The sequence below is a fragment of the Mixophyes fleayi genome, chromosome 2 (genome assembly GCF_038048845.1).
Source record: "Mixophyes fleayi isolate aMixFle1 chromosome 2, aMixFle1.hap1, whole genome shotgun sequence".
Taxonomy (NCBI): domain Eukaryota; kingdom Metazoa; phylum Chordata; class Amphibia; order Anura; family Limnodynastidae; genus Mixophyes; species Mixophyes fleayi.
Window position 1 is genome coordinate 364,867,598 of NC_134403.1, and position 21,993 is coordinate 364,889,590.

Here is a 21,993-nt window from a genome sequence, read left to right on the forward strand (position 1 = left end):
TTGAATTATGTAGATAATGTCATATTACCAAAAAATGGCAAATTTTGGGTGAAAGTAATAAAGATAAAATGCAGACTCTTACCTGTGCTCCTGCGATAACCCGATTAGGCAAGATCCCCGATCCCTTATACGGTCCAGCAGAGGGCGCCCTCTCTCCTGCTACCTCTTACATGATGGAAACGGGCAGCGGTGTTGTATTTGCTCCTTTCTGTGAATTTCCCATTTATGCGATAACTTCAAGAGTAGTTTCAATTATGCAAATCGTTATTATCCAGCAAGAGACAAGTGTTAGAGACAACACAACATAGTCTCACACTGATTATGTACCATCCTGTTGTGTTCTGATTGTCTGTGTCTTTTATTCATCTAGGTGACTCACAGTTTACAAAGAATGTGTTGGATAAACATAAACTTTCCATTGTAGGAATCTTTTTTGCAGCAGTATTGGTAACAGTAATACTACTAGTGATTGCTTTCTATGCATTCTACAAATTACAAAGAAGGTAAGTGAAACTCATGTGTTGGGTTTTAGATCCAGATATGTCTGGATAAGTATCAGGTACTTTGATGAGACTCCTATCTATACTCTACCTGTTATAATTTCCCTCTATGTTCTCTGATGCGCTGTATAATATACAGATCAAGAAAACTTACAAGTAGAAGGTGCACTAGTAAGATTACTGCTGATTCTGGCTAGTTGGTACACAGAGCTGGTAGTCAGACGTAGACCAGGGCATACAGAGTGTAGGTCCTCATAATAGTATATATAGTAGTTGGTACACAAGGAGGTAATCGTGCAGAAACAGGATCATCTTACAGGATCCATTCAATACAAGCAGGCATAACAAGTAATCAGTATTCAGTAATCTGGCTCCATATGTCAGAACCAGCTGCCTTTATATAGGCTGTTAGTACAGTAACATACATAGGGGAATGATTCGGTAAGCGTTTCATCACACATCGTTTATACTCGCTGAATACCAGGAGAGATTTTCAATTTCCCGGAGCTGTGATGCTCATCGTGCCTGGAAGTGGGGTACACTCACCCTCATTTTTGCTTGTACGATTAAGCATACAGCGAAACGCGCGTTGGCGTTCCGCTGGCTGTTGCTTTGTATAATACTAATAAGTAGGGATGAGCGCGCTCGGATTTCTGAAATCCGAGCCCACCCGAACGTTGCGGATCCGAGTCGGATCCGAGACAGATCCGGGTATTGGTGCCAAATTCAAAAGTGAAACTGAGGCTCTGACTCATAATCCCGTTGTCGGATCTCGCGATACTCGGATCCTATAAATTCCCCGCTAGTCGCCGCCATCTTCACTCGGGCATTGATCAGGGTAGAGGGAGGGTGTGTTAGTGGTCCTCTGTGCTGTTTAGTTCTGTGCTGTTTAGTTCTGTGCTGTTTAGTTCTGTGCTGTTTAGTGCTGTGCTGTGCTGTGCTGTTTAGTGCTGTGCTGTGCTGTGCTGTGCTGTGCTGTGCTGTGCTGTGTTCTGCAGTATCAGTCCAGTGGTGCTGTGTGCTGTGCTCTGTCCTTCTGAGGTCAGTGGTGCTGCTGGGTCCTGTGCTGTGTCCTGTTCAGTCCAGTGGTGCTGTGTCCTGTGCTCTGTGCTTCTAAGGGCATAGTTATTTCCCCAATATTCCCCTGTGTTTAAAAAAATAAAAAAAAGTTTTTTTAAAAAATACCAAAAACTACTTTAATATTTTTTAATTACCACAAAATTTTCACAACCAATCCTGCAGTATAAGCCCATTGGTACTGCAATATTACCAAGTTCACACATTCAGCAGTAAAAGTCCAGTGGTACTGCAATATTACAAAGTTTACACATTCTGCAGTATCAGTCCAGTGGTGCTGTGTCCTGTGCTCTGTCCTGCTGAGTTCCGTAGTGCTGCTGGGTCCTGTGCCGTGTCCTGTTCAGTCCAGTGGTGCTGTGTCCTGTGCTCTGTGCTTCTAAGGGCATAGTTATTTCCCCATTATTCCCAAGTTTTTAAAAAATAAAAAAAAAGTAAAAAAAAATAAAAAATTAAAAAAAAAAAAAATATATAATAATTATAACCAAATTTGCAAAACCAATCCAGCATTATAAGTCCATTGGTACTGCAATATTACCAAGTTCACACATTCTGCAGTATCAGTCCAGTGGTGCTGTGTCCTGTGCTCTGTCCTGCTGAGTTCCGTAGTGCTGCTGGGTCCTGTGCCGTGTCCTGTTCAGTCCAGTGGTGCTGTGTCCTGTGCTCTGTGCTTCTAAGGGCATAGTTATTTCCCCACTATTCCCAAGTTTTTTAAAAATAAAAAAAAAGTAAAAAAAAATAAAAAATTAAAAAAACAAAAAATATATAATAATTATAACCAAATTTGCAAAACCAATCCAGCAGTATAAGTCCATTGGTACTGCAATATTACCAAGTTCACACATTCTGCAGTATCTTGTGCTACATATAATGGAGACCAAAAATTTGGAGGATAAAGTAGGGAAAGATCAAGACCCACTTCCTCCTAATGCTGAAGCTGCTGCCACTAGTCATGACATAGACGATGAAATGCCATCAACGTCGTCTTCCAAGCCCGATGCCCAATCTCGTAGTACCGGGCATGTAAAATCCAAAAAGCCCAAGTTAAGAAAAAGTAGCAAAAAGAGAAACTTAAAATCATCTGAGGAGAAACGTAAAGTTGCCAATATGCCATTTACGACACGGAGTGGCAAGGAACGGCTTAGGCCCTGGCCCGTGTTCATGACTAGTGGTTCAGCTTCACCCACGGATCTTAGCCCTCCTCCTCCTCCCCCCCCCTACAAAAAATTGAAGAGAGTTATGCTGTCAGCAACAAAACAGCAAACAACTCTGCCTTCTAAAGAGAAATTATCACAAATCCCCAAGGCGAGTCCAAGGGTGTTGGTGGTTGTCAAGCCTGACCTTCCCATCACTGTACGGGAAGAGGTGGCTCGGGAGGAGGCTATTGATGATGTAGCTGGCGCTGTGGAGGAACTTGATGATGAGGATGGTGATGTGGTTATTGTAAATGAGGCACCAGGGGGGGAAACAGCTGATGTCCATGGGATGAAAAAGCCCATCGTCATGCCTGGTCAGAAGACCAAAAAATGCACCTCTTCGGTCTGGAGTTATTTTTATCCAAATCCAGACAACCAATGTATGGCAATATGTAGCTTATGTAAAGCTCAAATAAGCAGGGGTAAGGATCTTGCCCACCTAGGAACATCCTCCCTTATACGTCACCTGAATAACCTTCATAGTTCAGTGGTTAGTTCAGGAACTGGGGCTAGGACCCTCATCGGTACAGGGACACCTAAATCCCGTGGTCCAGTTGGATACACACCAGCAACACCCTCCTCGTCAACTTCCTCCACAATCTCCATCAGATTCAGTCCTGCAGCCCAAGTCAGCAGCCAGACTGAGTCCTCCTCAATACGGGATTCATCCGAGGAATCCTGCAGCGGTACGCCTACTACTGCCACTGCTGCTGTTGCTGCTGTTAGTCGGTCATCTTCCCAGAGGGGAAGTCGTAAGACCGCTAAGTCTTTCACCAAACAATTGACCGTCCAACAGTCGTTTGCCATGACCACCAAATACGATAGTAGTCACCCTATTGCAAAGCGTATAACTGCGGCTGTAACTGCAATGTTGGTGTTAGACGTGCGCCCGGTGTCCGCCATCAGTGGAGTGGGATTTAGAGGGTTGATGGAGGTATTGTGTCCCCGGTACCAAATCCCCTCGAGATTCCACTTCACTAGGCAGGTGATACCAAAAATGTACAGAGAAGTACGATCAAGTGTCCTCAGTGCTCTTAAAAATGCGGTTGTACCCACTGTCCACTTAACCACGGACATGTGGACAAGTGGTTCTGGGCAAACGAAGGACTATATGACTGTGACAGCCCACTGGGTAGATGCATCCCCTTCCGCAGCAACAGCAACAGCTGCATCAGTAGCAGCATCTACAAAATGGCTGCTCATGCAAAGGCAGGCAACATTGTGCATTACAGGCTTTAATAAGAGGCACAACGCTGACAACATATTAGAGAAAATGAGGGAAATTATCTCCCAGTGGCTTACCCCACTTAGACTCTCATGGGGATTTGTGGTGTCAGACAATGCCAGTAACATTGTGCGGGCATTAAATATGGGCAATTTCCAGCACGTCCCATGTTTTGCCCACACCATTAATTTGGTGGTGCAGCATTACCTCAAGAGTGACAGGGGTGTGCAGGAGATGCTTGCGGTGGCCCGCAAAATTGCTGGACACTTTCGGCATTCAGCCAGTGCCTACCGCAGACTAGAGGCACATCAAAAAAGCTTGAACCTGCCCTGCCATCACCTCAAACAAGAGGTTGTGACGCGCTGGAACTCCACCCTCTATATGCTGCAGAGGATGGAGGAGCAGCAAAAGGCCATTCAGGCCTACACAGCCACCTACGACATAGGCAAAGGAGTGGGGATGCGCCTGAGTCAAGCGCAGTGGAGACTGATTTCCGTGTTGTGCAAGGTTCTGCAGCCATTTGAACTTGCCACACGAGAAGTCAGTTCCGACACTGCCAGCTTGAGTCAGGTCATTCCCCTGATCAGGCTGTTGCAGAAGCAGCTGGAGAAAGTGAGGGAGGAGCTGGTAAGCCATTGCGATTACAGCAAGCATGTAGCTCTTGTGGATGTAGCCCTTCGTACGCTTTGCCAGGATCCGAGGGTGGTCACTCTTTTAAAGTCAGAGGAATACATTCTGGCCACCGTGCTCGATCCTCGGTTTAAAGCGTATGTTGTGTCTCTGTTTCCGGCGGACACAAGTCTACAGCGGTGCAAAGACCTGCTGGTCAGGAGATTGTCCTCTGAAGAGGACCGTGACATGCCAACAGCTCCACCCTCATTTTCTTCCACATCTATGGCTGCGAGGAAAAAGCTCAGTTTTCCCAAAAGAGGCACTGGCGGGGATGCTGATAACATCTGGTCCGGACTGAAGGACCTGCCAACCATTGCAGACATGTCTACTCTCGCTGCATTGGATGCTGTGACAATAGAAAAAATTGTGGATGATTACTTTGCTGACACCATCCAAGTAGACATGTCAGACAGTCCATATTGTTACTGGCAGGAAAAAAAGGCAGTTTGGAAGCCCCTGTACAAACTGGCTCTATTTTACCTGAGTTGTCCCCCCTCCAGTGTGTACTCGGAAAGAGTTTTTAGTGCAGCGGGGAACCTGGTCAGTGAGCGGCGAAGGAGGTTGCTTCCTCACAACGTTGAAAAAATGATGTTTATAAAAATGAATAATCAATTCCTCAATGAAGTACAGCACTGCCCTCCAGATACTACAGAGGGACCTGTGGTTGTGGAGTCCAGCGGGGACGAATTGATAATGTGTGATGAGGAGGAAGTACACACTGTAGGGGGAGAGGAATCAGAGGTTGAGGATGAGGACGACATCTTGCCTCAGTAGAGCCTGTTTAGTCTGTACAGGGAGAGATGAATAGCTTTTTTGGTGTGGGGGCCCAAACAAACCAATCATTTCAGTCAAAGTTGTTTGGTAGGCCCTGTCGCTGAAATGATTGGTTTGTTAAAGTGTGCATGTCCTATTTCAACAACAGACCTCTCAACTGCAGCTCATCCCTCCTCTGCGGGGATAATGTCTCCTGTGCTCTGACACGTCACTCTGTGTACTCTCAGCCTCAGGATCTGACACTACAGCTACCATGCCTCTTGTAGCAGCCCTCACTCCAGGGCCTCTTCCATGTGCAGTGTCCCACTCTCTCTTGGGTTCACTATAGTGGCATGGAGTTCTCCCCCTCATCCAGGGCACACATTCCTTGCCCTGGCTCAGTCACCACGCTCAGACTTCCAGGCAATGCTGGGGGAGCCTGGGAGCTTCCACCCCAGGTCCCCAGCTACAACTCTCCTCTCCTGTGTCTTCTCTCTCTTTCTGACACTTTAAAGATCGTGCCTTTAAATGAAAAAGTCAGTCTTCATTGCACGACTATGTGCAAGTGCAACAGGGACATTTTTTTGGGTTTACAAAGTCAAACAATAACACTACGACCCTGTCTGTCTGGGGTCTGTCAATGACGAATTGTCTGTAGCATGTTTGGAGGAGGTATTGTGGCCCCGGTATCAAATTGGGTACCGGGGCCACCCCACTATGCAGTCCAGATACTTGTTTGGTGGAATTCCGACACGTGGAGGGTTTTTAAATTATATTGTGGCCTCTGTACCAAATTGTGTACCGGGGCCACCCCACTACGCAGTCCAGATACTTGTTTGGTGGAATTCAGACCAGTTGAGGGTTTTATTATTATATTGTGTGGACCACTCTATCTATACCACACTACAACTCTATACCACTCTATTTCCTACTTTAATTCTATTTAATTCTATTTCCTACTTTAATTCTATTACTAATTAATTACCATAAAGAGGAACAAAAAAAACCAATTTTACCAAAAGTATAATATGACTTAGACTTACAAACACTACACTTGAAAGATCGTGCCTTTAAATGAAAAAGTCAGTCTTCATTGCACGACTATGTGCAAGTGCAACAGGGACATTTTTTTGGGTTTACAAAGTCAAACAATAACACTACGACCCTGTCTGTCTGGGGTCTGTCAATGACGAATTGTCTGTAGCATGTTTGGAGGAGGTATTGTGGCCCCGGTATCAAATTGGGTACCGGGGCCACCCCACTATGCAGTCCAGATACTTGTTTGGTGGAATTCCGACACGTGGAGGGTTTTTAAATTATATTGTGGCCTCGGTACCAAATTGTGTACCGGGGCCACCCCACTACGCAGTCCAGATACTTGTTTGGTGGAATTCTGACACGTGGAGGGTTTTTTAATTATATTGTGGCCTCGGTACCAAATTGTGTACCGGGGCCACCACACTACGCAGTCAAGATAGATAGATGCGTATCATAGATAAAGTACATTCAGTGGTGTGGGGCAAATTGAAAAATATTCCAAATGCACTGACATTATCAAAAACGAGGTTGTCACACGCTAAAACTCCAACATGTATATGATGGAGAGGATGGAGGAGCAGCCGTATGTGTAGTGTAATGCAGACCTGTTGAAGGTTTTTTATATATTTTATTGTGGTGCCCAGTGCCCACTCCTCTACGCAGTCCAGGTACATTTATTGGTGCGAATCATAAAAGTTCAGGGTTTTTAATATATCTTGTGGTGACCCACTCCTCTACGCAGTCCAGGTACATTTATTGGTGCGATTCATAAAAGTTCAGGGTTTTTAATATATTGTGGTGACCCACTCCTCTACGCAGTCCAGGTACATTTATTGGTGCGAATCATAAAAGTTCAGGGTTTTTAATATATCTTGTGGTGACCCACTCCTCTACGCAGTCCAGGTACATTTATTGGTGCGATTCATAAAAGTTCAGGGTTTTTAATATATTGTGGTGACCCACTCCTCTACGCAGTCCAGGTACATTTATTGGTGCGAATCAAACAAGTTGATGGTTTTCTTATTATATATATTGTGGTGACCCACTCCTCTACGCAGTCCAGGTACATTTATTGGTGCGATTCATAAAAGTTCAGGGTTTTTAATATATTGTGGTGACCCACTCCTCTACGCAGTCCAGGTACATTTATTGGTGCGAATCATAAAAGTTCAGGGTTTTTAATATATCTTGTGGTGACCCACTCCTCTACGCAGTCCAGGTACAATTATTGGTGCGAATCATAAAAGTTCAGGGTTTTTAAGATATTGTGGTGACCCACTCCTCTACGCAGTCCAGGTACAATTATTGGTGGGAATCATAAAAGTTCAGGGTTTTTAAGATATTGTGGTGACCCACTCCTCTACGCAGTCCAGGTACAATTATTGGTGCGAATCATAAAAGTTCAGGGTTTTTAAGATATTGTGGTGACCCACTCCTCTACGCAGTCCAGGTACAATTATTGGTGCGAATCATAAAAGTTCAGGGTTTTTAAGATATTGTGGTGACCCACTCCTCTACGCAGTCCAGGTACAATTATTGGTGCGAATCATAAAAGTTCAGGGTTTTTAATATATATTGTGGTGACCCACTCCTCTACGCAGTCCAGAAAGATACCTTGTTGCAACGTTTTGGACTAATAACTATATTGTGAGGTGTTCAGAATACACTGTAAATTAGTGGAAATGCTTGTTATTGAATGTTATTGAGGTTAATAATAGCCTAGGAGTGAAAATAAGCACAAAAACTTGATTTTTAAACTTTTTATGTTTTTTTCAAAAAAAATCCGAATCCAATACCTTAAATCCGAACCGAGACCTTTCGTCAAGTGTTTTGCGAGACAAATCCGAACCTCAAAAATAACGAAAATCCGGATCCAAAACACAAAACACGAGACCTCAAAAGTCGCCGGTGCACATCCCTACTAATAAGAGGAAATTAAGCAATCTGACTGCTCCATTAGACCCAAAGATTAGTAGGAGCTGCAGACAGGTAGTCAGCAAGACACTATATATTTCTCCACCATTGAGCCTATGCCAAGAAGCAAAAATTTAATCTGTTTAATTAACTCCAGAGATCATTAGTAGCACAGTTAACAGGCGTGTTACTGGTTGAAAGCCTATTACTACAAGATATTCAGGATCTGATCTGCTCCATTAGCTCTAGAGATTAGCAGGAGCAACAGATAGGCAGCTAGCAATACATATTATACTAGTCAGCCTTAGTGTCTGCCTCATTTGGGCAATATCTGCATATATATGGAGCTATATATATTTTTTTCTATCCTGTTGACAGTGCTTTCCTCACAAGAATAAATTAGATGTATTAGTTCAGCCAGCGGATTTTAAAGCACATAGTTGTTTTTAAGATTTATTTATTTTATATTTCGCTGCCAAAAACAGCTAATAAAAGTAAGTTTAAGTCAAGAGTGTAATAATTCTCTTCACCTCATTATCAATACCAGAGCATCTATGCATCCTCTATAATCTTTTTGCTCTTCACTCACACTTCAGTGCCTTTCTCAGTTATTGGTGCAGCGTATGTACCCATCTCTAAAGTGGTGCAGGGTTTTTGCACACAAAAGAGAAGAGTGTGCAGGCACGGTAATGATAATGATTACCAGGTGTGCGTGCTGTAGCTCCTACCCGACTTCTACTCCGGGCATATACCATACTTGCCAACTTTTCCTCGTTGGCTTCAGGGAGGTCCCGGGGGAGGTGGGCGTGCGGGGTCGGGGCTTGACGAAGCAAATAATTTTGGGCTAAGACAACACAATGTTTGTGTCATTAAGCCCCGCTCCTGCCACTTATCTATTGCGGGGGCAAGAACCGGGAGGTTGCCCTGCTCTCCCCAGAGCCCGGGCGGTCTCCCAGCAATGTGGGAGTCACCCTGACATTCTGGGAGAGTAGTCAACTATGCATTAAAGAAAAGCAGCTAATGAATCTCTAGAGACTGAAGTGTCTTTTACATTTCTGTCTCCATTACTAAAGTCATGTTGTCTTACCTGTCAGTCTTTGATTAAAGCTTGGTCTCCATGAAAATGGCCACCTCCATAGACATCAATACATGGACATAGGACAATTTCTGAACTGTGTCATCATGCCACAGATGGCGAAGCCAACCACGTCTTGTACTGGCTCAGCATCAGGGAGAATGCCAGACTCTTCAGGGAGTGAGGGAGATCACCCCTATTTCAGGGAGTCTCCCTGACATTCATGGATAGTTGGCAAGTATGGCATATACATCAGTGGATAGTTGAGCAAAAGGAATGTCAAGATACAAGTTGCTGATGTGTTAGTTGTACAGCTCCAGTGAAAGATCCACTAGAGATTATATGAGATTATTCAACTATCCACTGTATTGGCATAGTTCTAGGGTCTCTGTCGCGCTGTGTGATTTAGACAAAGAGAACCTACAAGTTGAATGTACAAAATACATTTCCTCTGTTTATTGTGGCAGTATAAACAGCAACAGTATATACAGTGACTCCCAGGACAAGGAAACTGGAAAACAGAGAAGAACTGATGTCTGTCAACTTGGTGTGGAGGAGCATTTTGACATACAGAAGGCAGGGAGTAGACATGGGAATTATAAAAATCCCTACTGTCCTCTGTGCATTTCAACAGATGGAGCAAATACTGGAAATGTCTACTTTTTCCTACATATTTCCCTTAGTAAATAGGTTCCGTAGTGTCCAGTCCTTGTGGGCCGCAGCAGAACCTGGTGCCTCTGTGGGCTTTATAATTCACAGAACACGGGCACTGTTGGCTGCAAGGCAGTTATCAAGTCCAGCACCCTACTATATATTGTTTATTGTATTATATATTGTGTTGATTCAAATCATCTTTATTTGTATAAGTGGGATATGACCATCAGAGTCTCACAAGGAGATAGACTGTTGAGGGACCATAGGACACATTTTGTAGATCAAGATAGTAATTCTGGCCGGGGTAGCTCACAAGGTATTTGGGGACCTTAGCAAAAACCTATTGAAGGAAGGGTTATCTAGCAGTAAGTCTCTTTTCACTGGACTCTGTTGTATAATGTGGGAAGTGACATTGAAACTATGTCTGTTATAAGGTGGCTCAGTGGTTAGCACTTCTACCTCACAGCACTGAGGTTATGAGTTAAATTTCCGAACAGGGCCTTATCTGTGTGGAGTTTACATGGGTTTCCTCAGGGTGCTCCGGTTTCCTCCCACACTCCAAAAACATACTAGAAGGTTAATTGTCTCCTGACAAAAATTAACCCTAGTCTGTGTGTTAGAGAATTTTGACTGTAAGCTCCAATGGGGCAGGGACTGATGTAAATGACAAATTCTCTGTACAGCGCTGTGTAAATGGTGGCGCTATATAAATAAATGATGATGATGTTAGAATCTGTACAAACACAATTACTAACATTCCTCCCAGTTGTATCCCTGTATACCTTGGTTGTGACATCTTGATATGTTAAGTTCTCCTGCTCCATTTAAACCGCTGGACTCGGTTTACCAATGGAATTGAGGAGTCGTCACAAATGTTTAGGATATCCTTCTTCTGAGCATTGCTTACTGTGGCTAGTTACAATATCCGATACCTGCAGACACCTCTCCTCTGTGATGCAGAATCATATTATAGAAGAGAGGAATATACGGAGGTGTTTACTCACTATCTTATACCTCATGTAACAATTAGTTGAAGCTGAGGTTACTTCTGTATGAAAATGACTATATTGAATTATACTGATTGAAGCTATTAAACTATTGGTTAACATATTTCTTTTTCTTTTTAATAGATATACCAGTTCTGCTGAACCCAAGGAGTCTCTAAAATTAATGTAAGGAGTCACAAAGTGTATAATATTGCCCAATTTATATGTGATCCCTCTCTACTTTTTCATTATCTCTAATTTTGGCAAATAAATAATCTGCAGTATTTTGGGATCTTGAGATCTTATGAGGTCTGAAAACAGGTAATCAGAGTGTTTGCCCTTCCTGTCACTGGTTTTGTAGAGTTGAACATAAATATATTGTACAACCCATATACTCGCACCTGAATTAAATGATGTATTTGTGCAAAGTGCACACAACCAGCTGCTACTTGTAGTGTGTCTGATATTGCTGTGTAGACACATCCAAAGCTACTACCAGTTGTGTCACTTTGTAACTTAGTTGGTGATGTGTTGGTTGTACAGCTCCAGTGAAAGATCCTCTAAACCCCAAACATGAGATTACTCAACTGTCCACTTTATTAGCATAGTTCAATATTTAAACTGTTTTATAATTCAACTTATTGTCCCATCATCTGTCCTGTAGAAGGACGAGATTTGTACCTGTCGCGCTGTGAGATTTAAAGACAAAGAAAACCTTCAAGTTGAATGTGCAAAATACATTTCCTTTGTTTATTGTAGCAGCATAAACAGCAGCAGTATATACAGTGACTCCCAGGACAGGGCAACTGGAAAATAGAGAAGAACTGATGTCTGTCAACTTGATGTGGATGATTTTGACATACAGAGGGCAGGGAGCAGACAGACATGGGAATTGTAAAATGCATTTCCCCAGGAGATGGAGCAAATACTGGAAATGTGTTTTTTTTCCTCCATATTTCCCTTAGTAAATAGATTTCGTAGCGTCCAGTCCTTGTGGGCCGCAGCAGAACCTGGTGCCTCTGTGGGTTTCATAATTCACAGAACACGGGCACTGTTGGCTGCAAAGCAGTTATCAAGTCCAGCACCCTACTATATATTATTTATTGTATTATATATTGTGTTGACTTAAATCATCTTTGTTTGTTTAAGAAGTGGGATATGACCATCAGAGTCTCACAAGGAGAAGACTGTTGAGGGGCCATAGGACACATTTTGTAGATCAAGATAGTAATTCTGGCCGGGGTAGCTCAAAAGGTATTTGTGGACCTTAGCAAAAACCTATTGAAGGAAATGTTATCTAACAGTAAGTCTATTTTCACTGGACTCTGTTGTATAATGTGGGAAGTGACTTTGAAACAATATCTGTTAGTAGGTGGCTCAGTGGTTAAAACTTCCAGGTCACAGCACTGGGGTCATGAGTTCAATTTCCGAACAGGCCTTATCTGTGTGGAGTTTACATGGGTTTCCTCGTGGTGCTCCGGTTTCCTCCCACACTCCAAAAACATACTATTAGGTTAATTGGCTCCTGGCAAAATTAACCCTAGTCTGTGTGTGTGTTAGAGAATTTTGACTGTCAGCTCCAATGGGGCAGGGACTGATGTAAATGACAAATTCTCTGTACAGTGCTGTGTAAATGGTGGCACTATACAAATAAATGATGATGTTAGAATCTGTACAAACACAATTACTAACATTCCTCCCAGTTGTATCCCTGTATACCTTGGTTGTGACATCTTGGTATATTGAGTTATCCTGCTCCATTTTAACCACAGGACTATCACAGTGGTTTAGGATACATCTATTAACTTTATTTGCTGTAGCTAGTTACAGTGGGCCTGATTCATTAAGGAAAGTAAGGCAAAAAATTGAGTACGTTTTCTGGACAAAACCATGGTACAATGCAAGGGGTGCAAATTAGTTTATTATTTTGCACATAAGGAAAATGCTGCCTGTTTTTTTCATGTAGCACACAAATACTTGATAGCTTATTTGTACTCTGAAATGTAAATTTGATCTAGGACATGCCCTACCCCAAATATAAATCTGCCATCACGTTTTAAATTTACCTCCCCTCCAATGCAACATGGTTTTGCCTTACTTACTTACTTACTTATTTTTGCTTAGCTTTCCTTAATGAATCAGGCACAGTATCTGATAACTGCGGCCTCCTCCATATGTGATACAGAATCATATTACAGAGGAGGAATACATGGAGGAGTTTCCTTATTTCTCTCTAACTTATACCTCATGTAACAATTAGTTGAAACTGAGGTTGTGTCTATCTGGAAATGACTAGATTGAATTACACTTGTTAAAGTTATTAAACTATTGCTGAACATTTTTGTCTTTCTTATTTTACATAGGGATTACAGTTTTGTGTCACCCCAGGAGCCTCCACAATCGGGGTAAGTCAGTACATAGTGTATAATATTGGCCAGTTTATATGTGAGCTCTGCTTTTCTCTACCTCCAGTGTTGGAGAAATATAACCTCTGCAGTGTTTTGGGATCATGTGAGCTCTAAAAACAAGAAATCAGTGTTTGGATTATTAAAGCCCCGTCCTGTCAGTGAGAACTGGTCATTTGTAGACTTGCACATAAAAATATTGTACAACCCATGTACTCGCACCTGAGCACAGTGGCCTAGTGGTTAGCACTTCTGCCTCACAGCACTGGGGTTATGAGCTCGATTCCTGACCATGGCCTTATCTGTGTGGAGTTTGTATGTTCTCCCCGTGTTTGCGTGGGTTTCCTCCGGGTGCTCCGGTTTCCTCCCACACTCCAAAAACATACTAGTAGGTTAATTGGCTGCTATCAAAATTGACCCTAGTCTCTCTCTGTCTCTGTGTGTGTGTGTGTGTGTGTGTGTGTTAGGGAATTTAGACTTTAAGCTCCAATGGGGCAAGGACTGATGTGAATGAGTTCTCTGTACAGCGCTGTGGAACAGTGGCGCTATATAAATAACTGATGATGATTAAATTATGTATTTGCGCAAAGTGCACACAACCAGCTGCCACTTATAGTATGTCTGATATTGCTGTGTAGACAAATCCATAGCTACTACCAGTTGTGTCAGTGTGTAACTTAGCTGCTGATGTGTTGGTTGTACAGCTCCGGTGAAATATCCACTAAACTCCAAACATGAGATTACTCAACTGTCCACTTTATTAGCATAGTTCAATATTTAAACTTTTTTCTAATTCTACTTAATTTCCCATCATCTGTCCTGTAGAAGGACGAGACTTGTACCTGTCGCACTCCCCTCTAAGTTCTCTTGTGCTGTATGATTTACAGAGAAAGGAATGTGCAAAATACATACCATGACTGTCCCACTGACATGGTGAGAGAAAGGGTTTTGGTCATCCTGGTGTCTCTAGATTGGCCGCGAATATCCTGGTATACAAACACCCTCACCATGTCAACGGGTCAGTCATGGCATCTGCCTCTCAAACCAGACTTGTATTGACCAAGTGGCTGTTGAAGCCTTGATTCTGAGAGCAAAGGGTTTGTCAGATAATGTGATATAGACCATGCCCCACATTACCACAGAGTGTGGAGAACTTATATTGGCTGGTGTGAGAGGAATGAGTTTTCTTCCTCTTATTTTCAAACACCCAAAGCTCCTTATGTTCTTAAAGGATGGTCCGGATCCCGGGCTGAGCCTTGGCTCTCTGAAGCTTCAGGTGTCCGCCCTTTCTGGTTTTTTTTCAAAGAAGACTGGCCTTATTGCAAGATGTTAAGACATTTTTACAGGGGGTTCTCCATATTCATTCCCCTTACTTTTCTCCTGTGGCTCTATAAGATCTACATTTGGTGTTAGATGCTTTACAGCATTCACCATTTGAACCTTTGGATGAGTTTGAATTAAAATTCCTGACTTGGAAAACTGTTCTCCTTTTGGCCATATCAACTATGAGAATAGGTTCAGAACTGACAGATTTGTCCTAAAAAAGTCTCTTCTTCCTAAACTCCATAAGGATAATTCGGTCCTTCGGACCAGGCCTTCCTTTCAGCCTAAAGTGGTTTCTAGATTTCGACTTAACCAGGCTACAGTGATTCTGACTTTGGTCCGTGTTGGGTCTCCAGAGCACATTTCACCTAATTTACATATTTCCCCTGGTGGCCATGCCTATGAGGAACCTGGAGGAAGGTGCTACTGAGCGTAAAACAAACCCATAAGAGTAGCTTGGTGATGTCCCCAATGTCCCAGGTCACACAACTGGAGGACAAAATAAGATATTTATGTTAAATACTTTCTATTAATGTATTGGGGGACACCGGATGCCTCCCTTTTACGATTTACTCTCTTTGTTTTTGTGTTTTTCCTACTCTGTCCTGTGGGACTTAGTTAAAAGATAACTGATTATTGCTCCGGCAGGCATGGGGTATGGAGGGGGAAGGGGAGGAGCTACAAGTAAATGTTTAAATTTAAAGTTCCCTCACTCCTATAATACACTAAATACCCCAATGTCCGGTAACCCCCAGGAGCAGTGTATAGAGTGACTCACAGAGCAGGACAACTAGGAAAAGGGAGCCGGTCCAATGTATGCAAACTTTGACGTGGCGGAAGATATTGGCACACAGGGAGCAAGGATGGGGATGGTAAAATTCATTACTGCTCCGCTCTGATACCTCCAGGCATTTCCACCAGCAGAGAAAAGAATGGAAATGCGCCACTTTTTCCTTCATATTTCCCTCAGTACATAGACCGCATAGTTGTCCGTTCATTGTGTACTACAGCTGATCCAGGGGATCAGAGAGAACTGCAGCGATGTCCTGGCAAGGGTGCCACAATGCTGTTATCAAGTCCACAACCATTACTATATAATGTGTTAATTGACTTAAATAATCTTTGTTTAAGAAATCAGATGTGGCTATCTGAGTCTCACAAGTAAATGGACTGTTCAGGGACAGTAGGCGGCCATTTGTGGACTAATCTGGTAATTCTGGCCAGGCTAGCTCACACCTTACTTGGGTGTGTGGGCAAAAACCTATTAAAGGAAGGGTTATCTATCCAGAAAATGAAATCGTAACTTTAATTTTGACTTCACAAATTCCTTTCACAAACCTACGACAATGGAATAACCCTTAACTTCCCTTTATAGGATTGTTTGACCCTCTCCTCTATTGTGTCTTTATTGGGAAGAGCGGAAATTATTAGAGCATAATTTCCCCTAAACTTACATATCTTATGCAAATGTTACCCATTAGCATTACTAAAAGAGTTAAGTGTACAGCTCTATTAACCAATTTAATGCTTCCATTATGTCTAGATGAATTTGTCTTTAGGACTCCAGCGCCAAGTTGGTGGTTTTCACTTGGACCACCCATAAGCTCATATTTCAGCAAAATTTGGGCTACCACGTGCCTTGCAATATCTGACAGACTTTTTTAATTGTAAATGTCCAATAACTTTTCTTTCCACTTTCGTACTGTTTTTATTTCTGTATGCTTTCTTCTCTCAATGCGATTACAAACTGGTGTCGGGCCTGGCTCATCTGCTGTTATGTGTTTTTTGACTTGTCCCTATTGTACAGTGACATAGGGGTATATTTACTAAACTTTGGGTTTGAAAAAGTGGAGATGCTGCCTATAGCAACCAATCAGATTCTAGCTGTCATATTGTAGAATGTACTAAATAAATGAGAACTAGGATCTGATAGGTTGCTATAGGCAACATCTCCACTTTTTCAAACCCGCAGTTTAGTAAATCTAGCCCATAGTCTCCATGTTGCCCACAACCCCTACTATTGAAACATCAAATGGTGCCTACAGGAAATAAACCGACAATAGTATCTTATAATCCTACAATATTAATATACAATAATATTTTTCTCAAAGTAAGTGGTATTACCCACCTGTAATCAGTTATACTAGATTATGTATTCATTTAGATTATTCTCTTCTACCCCTACAGGTCACCACTCAAGAACCGAAATAAAGAGCGCGACACACTCCTGAGGGCTGGCGACACACAAAACCGTACCAAAAAAAGACAGGGTAAGTTAGTAAATGGCAAGCCATTGTTCAGAAATGAATTGCCTTTTGTTGTACTCCTCTGGCTGTTGTTTCTTATATACGTACTGAAGACTTATCTACGCAAATGATGTCACATGGGGGAGTTGTCAGGAGAGACCTGGGGGTATATTTACTAAACTGCGAGTTTGAAAAAGTGGAAATGTTGCCTATAGCAACCAATCAGATTCTAGCTGTCATTTTGTAGAATGTACTAAATAAATGATAACTAGGGGCCTGATTCATTAAGGATCTTAACTTAAGAAACTTCTTATTTCAGTCTCCTGGACAAAACCATACAAACTGGACAATACTTGATAGCTTATTTGTACACTGAAATTTAAAGTTGATATTTGTGTGCTACATGAAAAAACAGTCAGTATTTAACTTATGTACAAAATAAAATACTAATTTGCACCCCTTACATTGTAACATGGTTTTGTCCAGGAGACTGAAATAAGAAGTTTCTTAAGATAAGATCCTTAATGAATCAGGCCCTAGAATCTGATTGGTTGCTATAGGCAACATCTCACTTTTAAAAACACGCAGTTGAGTAAATCAACCCCCTAGTGTGTACATTATAGAGGTCATTCACGGAACGTTAACCGACGGAACTGCAGTGCAAATACAGTATTGTGCTTAGATTTCCACTAATGTTCCTAGATTCCCGCAGGATGGCACCACTAGTAAAGAGGCGGAGTGAAGATGTTCAGAGTAAAGTAAAGAGCAAGAGATCAAGGGGAGATGGTGCATTTTCTGGGGGTTTCCTTGCCATGCATGGCCAATCCCACTTCACAATACATGCACAATGTTCTATTTTATTTATTTATTTTTAAAAAGACAACATGCTCCCTTCCCCAAATTCTCACCAATCCCAATACTAGACAGCTTGGTCTGGTTCCCACTATGATCCAGAGAAGTCCTAGTGAATACCAGCACAGAGCTGGTGCTTCTATGGGGAAGGGGAGGTATTCAAAAATCTACCAGCCCCAAACTAAAAAGTGCTGGGGTCCTCTGGACCAACCCCCAGGGCTGTGAGGAGAAATCTACAAGATTAGGACACGTGGGTTAACTATTTTTTCAGGCCAGTGGTCCTAGTATAATGTAAAAATCATACCAGGAGAGAAAAACTCACCATTTTAAACTTTATAAATAACATTCTACAGAACCCTCATTCATCACCTTCTCATTTTGAAAAAAATAAAAAAATAAATATATATATATACATATACAAAATATCTGAGCATTCCTAGACTGTGCTTCTGCAGAAAACTTTCTGGATAATATATATATTTAAAAAGCGATCCGCATGCTACTGATGACTAATGCAAAATGATTATAGCTGGGACTCGCCAGCTAGCCAATTGCAAGTGTTTTTTTCTTTGCTGACATTGTGTGATTGGTTGCCCAGGGATTGCGCTCCCCTTCACCCCAGTTCTTGCAAGGGTTTGTTTTTCCCATTTTGGACTGTGACAGATAAAGAAAAACAAAAAGTAAAGCAAAACCATGTTGCATTGGAGGGGAAGGTAAATATAAAATGTGATGGAAGATTTATAGTTGGGGCAGGGCATGTCCTAGATCAACTTTATATTTCAGTGTACAAATAAAGCCATTAAGTATTTGTGTGCTACATGAAATAACAGCCAGTATTTTCCTTACGTGCAAAATAGTAAACTAATTTGCACCCCTTGCATTGTAACATGGCTTGTCCAGGAGCAGTTACTACTTTTTTGTGTGCTGTACTTTCTGTTAAGAATCAGACCCTATATATTTAATTAACTGAATTATAGTTGTTAATAGTTCTGATCTGTTGTAGTTACCCCACCCCAAAACCACTGGTTCTAGTTGTCTTCCTGTTGTAGCGTAATCCAGTCCGGGCTGCACGGCACTGGGGCTGATTGAGGATCTCGATAGGGGGTACACTCCATATTTTATATATTTGAATTCTATACTTTGTTTTAGTTTAAACCATGCTCTGTGCATGGGGATTGTGTTTATTACAGGTGTCAGTTTTACTGTATGACGTGTGTAACATTACTCCGTGCGCCTGCTAATGGGATTCTCCACCAAAGGTGTCCCATTAAAAGTATAGGATGAGACTGCTCCCGCTCTGAATGATGTAATAAAAAGCTTTAAAGGCACAAAAAATGGCACCTAATAATAAGCAGTGCTGATGTACCTTCACTCAGAGTTTTCTGGTCTTTTGCACACTACACCTCCTAATGATTTTCCCACACCTCCCCCCATTGAGGGTGAGCTTTTACTTTGCTGCTCCCGAATGCGGAGTAAAAGTGGTGAGCAACTTAATGTGCGCTGGGCGGCCCATCTAAGCGCAACTGTGCAAATCCAAATAGTTTTTTGCAGTTTACACCAGCTGTGTGTCGTAAATAACCTGCTCTACCATTAAATTAGATGCGTGGCGCCGTTTTGTGGGAGAAAGCTAAAAGAAACTATAATAATGAAACGTGGGGACACATATATAAATTGCCACAAACAGCAGTGTCCAATAAATTCAGATTGAATTATATTTTAAATGAAAACAATATGGAAAGAGTTACAGTGAATCTGTCTGGGGGGAAGGGGGGGGGGGTGTTTTCTCTTTGTTTACGTATTGTATGAAGTCTTTGGAGCACATATAATAAAATAAATGGCCTGTCTCCTACTTACTGTGTTTTTTGTTTTATTATATGTGCCCCAAACACTTCTAGAATACATTTAAGAAAAACTAAACACTCCCTTCACCCTGGTAACAGATTTACTATAAAAGCATTTAGAAAGGAATAAAGATACAATGGTATTTAATTATTTACATAGATCAATTTAATATTTTTTTTTGTACAGATTAGTGGTATAACATTTAATAACAATAGGTCTTGCAATGTATATACATTTTATATAGCCCAGTATTAACAAACTCTTTTGACTTAAACCTTCATTTCAGTAAGGTGAAATGCTCTTCTTTGTACAGCCTTATTTAATTTATTACTAAATAGCAGAATGTGCATCAGATTAGAGTCAACAGAAAGTAAATATTATTTAAGGCTCACACTCTGAACTTCAATACTAGTTTCTATGTTTCATTGTGTTTAATGGAATGATCATTTCTTGTTTTCAGTCGCAACGAGCAGAAACAAAAGGACCAAGTAACAAAAAATGTAACTGCCGAAGAAGACTTTTTTTGCAGAAGACAAATAGTGCCTGATCCACATCCGAATGCAACTTGCTTATAAGATCCGTATTTAAAAAGAGCATGGAACTTGTACGTAGTTCCGGATATATCTCAAGATATATATAAATAATCAAAAAACATAGGGAGAAAGGGCACCCATAGTGTAGTAATTTATGTGCAATCAATGAAAATATTGAATGAAAGCAGCGTACATTTTTCAAGTGAAGATCAAGCTTATTATTATTATCCTTTATTTGTTAGGCGCCACAAGATTTCCGCAGCGCCGTACACCATACAAACAGTACACTATACAGGGTGAAACAGTACAAAACAATAAACAAAAAATACCAATACTTCAGAAACTCCAGGCTGGTTGATGCAATAAGCACGGAGCAGAAGAACAGGTAGGGAGACAGGAGGGAAGGGCGCCCTGCTCATGTGAGCTTACATCCTAACGGAGGGAAAACAGAACAGGCACAAGGGGAGCCAGATGTGGCAAGGGGAGAGAGTGAGTGGAGGAGGTGAAGGGGTTATGCGGATGGTTGATAGGCTTTGAGGAAGAGGTGGGTTTTCAGTGCACGTTTGAAGAAGCTTATCTGTCAAATGCTCAATGGATGTACTACGGGCAGAATCCTCGGCTCTCACTTAGAATCACTTCATTGTTTGTGAAGGAAATACACATCAAGACGACAACCATCCATTTGTGAAACCTTTTAAAACAGCCAATTTTTATTTTAAACAAGGTTAAAGACCCTTACAAAAGGTAGCATAAAAACAGTGCTTATCTGAGTCCACGGGGCTGGTGATACCAAGGAGGAACACTTGAAGCTGTCCGGATCAGCAAGTGTAACTGTTTCACAAATATTGCACTGGCAGTAAAAAATCACTTTAAACAATGACAATATTGTGAGGACCCCTGATGAAGTGCGAGAGAACAAAACATGTATTGTTTTGTCCTCACAATATTGTCATTTTTTAGTGTGACAAACACTGACTAGACATAATTCTCCTGGCTAGACACCGGCCACTATTTGCCATTGGTCACCCTGTTGAAATGCACAAAACTGTTTTTAATATACTTTAGACTCCTTCCACAGCCTTAGCTTGATTGACAGGTGACACTCCCACATGGTCCATAGAGTAAGAGGTCTTATGCAGGTACTGTTTGATCTGTCTCAGTGCAGACACACCCAGTCAGCTGTAAAAGAAAACATACCACCTCCACCATGCAAGGTAAATCACACTTTACATTTTTACTTTTGTACACGCCCTGCACAGTTTAACCTAGGTGCACTGCTATAGCCCTTTACCTGCAGACTGTCAGTTGAACAACTATCTCCTCTCTTAGATGTCTGTTGCAAACATAAATATATATATATATATATATATATATATATTATAGAATGTTAGGAGCTTTAAAAGTATGTTTGTATGTATATAAATAAAAAGGAAAGGAAAACATATGTTAATACATTCAAGGTTTTAGTTTTGACAGCACCACTATGAAATGTGAAAAACTAAACATGTACTGTATTGCTGATGCCTTAACAACATGTGTCTCCTTTTGTGAATAGAATGAGATTTTAAGGTTCAGAATTTTTTTATTTTTTTTTGAAACCTCGAAAAATAAATAATTCTATTTTCAAGTATTACGCTCAATGTTTGTGTTTTATCTTTCTCTATCCCCCTTTGACATGTCTGAAGTCAGCCACCTGCTGGGCAGG

General features: G+C 41.5%; 1 long non-coding RNA gene across 1 annotated transcript; it reads left to right on the plus strand.

Annotated features, from left to right (window-relative positions):
- The first annotated feature begins 241 nt into the window (after positions 1–241).
- LOC142139590 (uncharacterized) lies at positions 242–21,626 on the plus strand. Its single transcript, XR_012688235.1, has 5 exons — positions 242–503; positions 11,232–11,273; positions 13,451–13,492; positions 17,003–17,085; positions 20,216–21,626. It is a non-coding gene; the product is annotated as an uncharacterized LOC142139590 (long non-coding RNA).
- The last annotated feature ends 367 nt before the right edge of the window (positions 21,627–21,993 follow it).